General features: G+C 44.9%; 1 pseudogene; it reads right to left on the bottom strand.

Annotated features, from left to right (window-relative positions):
- Positions 1-3,977: 3,977 nt before the first annotated feature.
- LOC120222148 lies at positions 3,978-4,077 on the bottom strand (annotated as a pseudogene).
- Positions 4,078-5,937: the final 1,860 nt, after the last annotated feature.

Raw genomic sequence — 5,937 nt, forward strand, 5'->3', positions numbered from 1 at the left:
CAGATATTGTGTACTTCTGATGAAAGAACACAGCAACACCTATGAAACCGTCTTGCCAGAAAAATCAAACTTTGGTTTTCACAAGTCTCTAGATCTAACAGTCTATGTGAGAAACACTATTGGGATATAGTCACCAAAATCCATGGACAGTGGAAAACTTTACAGGAAAGCCAGCTACTATCTGCATCAATGAATTCCAATGGGAACAGCAAAGAAATGCTGGAGGGGCCTAGAGATTAAAAGAGACTCAAAAGGTAAATCAATCGATTGCAATCTTTGGACACTGATGTGAACAACACAAAAAGATCTGTTAACATTTATGAAACTATCAGTGATATTTGAATACTGGCTGACTCTTTGATAACACTGAGGGATCACTGTTAGTGTTTTTGGTGTGATAACAATATGGAGGTTACGTTATTCAAGAGCGCCCCATTGGAGAATATACTGAAATATTTATTGCATACTTTTGTATGCCTTTGAAAATTTTCAGAATAAAAGGTAAAAAAAAAAATTAGGGCAGCAAAGTCAGAAGAACCTGGATGGAAACTCTGCTATAACTTCATGCCATGGGATACAACCATTAACCTCTCCGTGATTCCGTTTCTTCATCGACAGTAATGGCCCCTACATCATAGAGTTGGGCTGAGGATTCTATGAGGTTTTCTCTGTAAAGCCCTTTCTTTCTTTTTTTTTTTTATTTTTATGCTTTTATTTTATTTTTGAGAGAGAGACAGAGTGTGAGCAGAGGAGGGGCAGAGAGAGAGGGAGACACAGAATCCGAAGCAGGCTTTGGGCTCTGAGCTGACGCTGCAGAGCCAGACATGGGGCTCCAGCTCATGTGAGATCATGACCTGAGCTGAAGTCAGACGCTTAACTGACTGAGCCACCCAGGTGCCCCTAGCAGATGTACACTTAGAACCATTGCTTTCTGGTGTGAAAGACCAACCCTTTCTATGGGGCAAACTAATCGGCACTAGGAAGCCCATGGATGCCGTTCCCTGATGGTGCCCAAAACAAGTATGACCTCTTGAAGGGAGACCTAGAAAAAACCATGTCAATACTGCACTAATGGGGGTACCTGGCTTAGTCGGTAGAGCATGCGACTCTTGATCTCAGGGTTGGGGGCTCAAGCCCCACATTGGGCTTACTTAAAAAAAAAATACTACACTAATGTTGTACGGTAAATGTAGCCAACATTCCAAATAAAAGGCAGAAGTTGCCAGACTGAGGGGAAAAAAAGGCTACCTGTAAGAAACCAAGTTTAAATACTTAGTAAAAAATAAAAGGGTAAAAAATATATATACTACACAAACACTAATCGTAAGAAATCCATATTATTTTAAACCTTTTAAAAATGTTTTTATTTTAGTTTTGAGAGAGAGAGACAGAGTATGAGCAGGGGAGGGAGACACAGAATCGGAAGCAGGCTCCAGGTTCTGGGCTGTCAGCACAGAGCCCGATGCGGGCCTCAAGCCCACGAACCGTGAGACCATGACCTGAGCTGAAGTCGGACACTTAACCGACTGAGCCACTCAGGTGCCCCTATATTATTTTAGATATATATACTACATATATATATATATATGCATATATAATCTATATATCATATAGGACATAATTGTATATATTATTATATATATTAACATCAGATAAAGTCAATTTAATACAAGGAGTATTGTCAGAGATTTAGGGGGATATTTTGTAATGATGAGAGGGTCAATGCATAAGAAGGCACGACCCTTCTAAATGTGCACGCATCTAACAGAGCTGCAAAATATGTGAAGCAAAAGCTGGGAGAATTTAAAGGAGAAAGAGATAAATCCACAATGATAGTCGGAGACTTTAAGACTCCTTTCTCAGTAATCAATAGAACAAGTAGATAATCATTAAGAGCCCATCAATTAACCTGTCCTAATGAATATTGATAGCTCTCTCCCCCAGCGATAGCAAAGTACACATTACTTTCAAGTGTGGAGCGTTCACCATGAGAAAACTTCACTGAGCCATGAAGAAAGTGTCAATAAATTTAAAAGGATAAAATAATGCAGCGTATGCTCACTGGCCATAGAAGAGTTAAATTAGAAATCAATAATTAGAGAGTTATCTGGGGGGCCCCTGGGGGGCACAGTCGGTTGAGTGTCCGACTTTGGCTCAGGTCATGATCGCGGTTCATGAGTTCGAGTCCCACATTGGACACGCTGCTGTCAGCCCAGATCCCGCTTTGGATCCTCTGTCCTCCTCTCTCTGCCCCTCCCCCACTTGAGCTCTCTCAAAAAACTAAATTAAAAAAAAAAAAAAGCTCTCTGGGAAATTCTCTCCACGTGGGGAAATTAACCACATGCAGTGATAACTGGGTGCTTTTGAATGAACTAACTGGAGGCCTGTCACTGGTAAAGTATACACTTTCTCTTCCTCCTCCCTCTCCCCCAAGCACACATGAGTGTCTATTTGTATCAGTTCATATTTGTGGTGTCATTTGCTCCATCACCACGAGAGACCACAAGAGTTCTTGGTGGCGAGAAGCGCTAGAAAAAGAGAAAAGAAGCCCCGAGGGGGTAACATTCCTTTTCCGGACCTGTAACTTCGGAGGTTAAGCAAATGAGAACCATGTGTTGCCAAACCTGCCTATGGAAGCATCGAGAGACTGAACAAAAGCAGGCCTATTGCAAAACCCAGGTGACAGAGAGTGGCACGGGCCTGGGGAGGATACCCTTCTAATCCCGAACCATCTGGGCACCTGAGGACTGCAGGCTTCACGAGGCGCTACAGAAGGCATGGTTCGCATGGACATTGGTATTTCATTATGGACACGAAGCAATCAGATGCTTGTAAGGAGCTTTGCAAGCAGAGGATGTGGAATAGTCGAAGCTGGAAGACGATGGGCAAAGAGGGCGGGTCCCCAGAAATAAAGGGCATGGGGTGGGGCACTTGAGAGCCACGTAGGGTCTTAGTATTACACTGATACTTAACTAAGAAACGTAGATCACTTACCGAGAACAGCAGGTGGCATAGACTCCTTTTCTGGAATAAATAACAAGACCTTCCAAGGTCCAGTCTTCAGGACACTTGATAATCTAAGGTTGTGTGAGGGTTTACACAGAAAGAGAAATACGGCAACTCCTTCTGATTGGTCTGTTGCCTGGATTCCAGCAGATTTTTGTATACAGTTATTATGCCTTGTAGCTTCTTTTTATTTTTAAGTGTTTATTTTGAGAGAGAGAGAGAGAGAGCAAGCATGCAAGCAGAGTAGAAGCAGAGAGAAAGAGAGAGGGAGGGAGGGAGAGAGAATCCCAAGAGAGAATCGATCTTACCAACCGTGAGATCATGACCTGAGCCCGAAATCAAGAGTCGGGTGCTCAACTGACTGAGCCACCCAGGCACCCCTGTGTCTTGTAGCTTCTTGATGAAGAAACATCCCTTACCTTCAGTTCTTAGCAGGTTAGATTTGGAAAGGAGCACGCAAGGCCAATGATACGTGCAGGAGGCTGGTATAGACCTGTATCAACAGTGTTCAGAAGACTTATCACCGCATCGTAAGGACAACAGAAAGAGGGTTTTTTTTTTATAAGTTAAGAGCACGAAGACAATCGAAAAAAGCATACAAGTGACAAAGGCACAGTGATGGATGATAAAGATAGACCAGAACTCTGCTCTCACCGTCTACCTGTATTTTCTGTCAAGGAGAAATTTTCATACTGAAAAGTCTAGCCCAGTGTTTTTTCTTTTCTTCTTTTTAATGTTTGTTTATTTCTGAGAGAGAGAGGGAGAGAGAGACAGAGACAGAGTATGAGTGGGGGAGGGGCAGAAAGAGAGGGAAACACAGAATCAGAAGCAGGTTCCAGGCTCTGTGCTGACAGCACACAGCCCGATGCGGGGCTCGAACTCACAAACTGCAAGATCGTGACCTGAGCTGAAGTCGGACGCTTAACTGACTGAACCACCCAGGTGCCCCTGGAGATTCTTTTTTTTTTAAAAAAAAATATGGACTCCTCCATGAATTTGCATCATCCTTGCACTGGGCCATGCTAATATTCTCTGCATTGATCCCAATCTCAGGGGCTCACCAAAGCGATCGCTTAAAATGGAGATTCTGATTTGGTAGGTCTGGGCGGGGCCCAAGAATGTGCTTTTCCAACAAGCTCCCAGGTGATGTGAAGCCGCTGGTCCTCTATCCACACTCTGAAGAGTAGCAGTCTAGACAGAACAGTGCTAGGGAAAGAAAAGCCCAGGATGGAAATAGCGGTTCAAATGGTTTTGAAGAGTATTTCATTGTTCTAACCAGGTTCAAGCCTCTGGTCTAGACAAATGGCCTCTCTCAGAGCATTGGGAGTGTCTGCAAATGAGACCATGAAGCCACTCTTGGGGGTACGTTTGTTTTCATCAGTGCGGAGAGTAGGAGAGGTGCCAGCAGCCGGAAGACAGGCAAATGTGATCGTGGGTTTCAGAGCCGGAAAGAAGCGGCCGTGGACAGATCAGTAAGCTGGATGTTGATTCCAGGAGACGGTCTAAAATGGATTATGTTTGAAGCAGGGTTTCTGTTTCACTGCAGCTAGGCTGAGCTCCCTGAGAACAAACCCTGTCAGGCTAGTTTCATGATCTTTGACTGGTTTACTAGAAGGATAGGTCAGGGCAGCGGCGGTAGACACAGAGCTGGTGAAATCTGGCAAAACAGGGGCCGAGGACTTTCAAGATGTTATTTGTGCGAAGCGAATGAGCACGAGGAGGGGGGATAGTAACTGGTTGATCTAGTCTGCCCAGGGGGCCCTGATGAATGATTACTAGCTCCCAAAGTGTAGTCTCTGGGCTTGTTATAAAGCTTCACCAGGGGCACCTGGGGGGCTCACTCAGCTGGTTAAGCGTCCGACTTCGGCTCAGGGCATGATCTCACAGTTCGTGGGTTCAAGCCCCGCGTCGGGCTCTGTGCTGACAGCTCAGAGCCTGGAGCCTGCTTCGGATTCTGTGTCTCCCCCTCCCCCACCGCCACCCCTCCCTCGCTCATGCTCTGTCTCTCTCTGTCTCAAAAAGAAAGAAAACATTCAAAAACTTTTTTTAAAAAGGCTTCACCCTTGGCAGGGTCTGTTTCAGCAATTTTATCACATTATCATGGGCTCAGATCAGTGGTTCTCAAATACCAGGGTTCGTCAGGATCTCTTGGGGACAAGGGGTGCCTATTAACATGTAGGTTCCAAGTCTCCAGTCCTGGGCTCCGAGTCAGCAGGTCTGAATGCATTTTTTATTAAGCAGCTCAAGGTGGCTCTGAGGAAGATGCTCTGGGGAGCTTAGTTTGAAAAAACCCGATGAATAAGAACAAACATAAGCTGCACGAAATGCTCTTTTGCAAATATGTGCCTGGGGTTTCCCAGCTGAGTGAGGGATCGTAAAGCCAAGGCTAATAAGTCCTTCGAGAGCGCCCTCAAGCCGTCAGGCCTATTTTCTTGATTCTGAATGAGACCGAGAGTGGGGAAGTATTTTTACCTTTGGCCTATATTGTTTGAATTAATTCTCTTATAGATTTTTAAAAATTTTTAATGTTTATTTATTTATTTAAATGTTTTATTTATTTCTAGGAGAGAGAGAGAGACAGAGACAGCGTGAGCAGGGGAGGGTCAGAGAGAGAGGGAGTCACAGACTCTGAAACAGGCTCCAGGCTCTGAGCCGGCAGTCAGCACAGAGCCCGACGCGAGGCCTGAAACCCACGAACGTGAGATCATGACCTAAGCGAAAGTCGGACGCTTAACCGACTAAGCCACCCAGGCGCCCCTGTTTATTTATTTTTGAGACAGAGAGAGACAGACCATGAGCAGGGGAGGGACCAAGAAAAAGAGAGAGAGAGAGAGACAGACAGAATCCAAAGCAGGCTCTAGGCTCTGAGCTGTCAGCACAGAGCCCGATATGGGACTCAAACCCACGAATTATGAGATTATGACCTGAGCT

Source organism: Hyaena hyaena, unplaced genomic scaffold, assembly GCF_003009895.1.
Source record: "Hyaena hyaena isolate Hyena2069 unplaced genomic scaffold, ASM300989v1 scaffold_840, whole genome shotgun sequence".
In the NCBI taxonomy this organism is placed as follows: domain Eukaryota; kingdom Metazoa; phylum Chordata; class Mammalia; order Carnivora; family Hyaenidae; genus Hyaena; species Hyaena hyaena.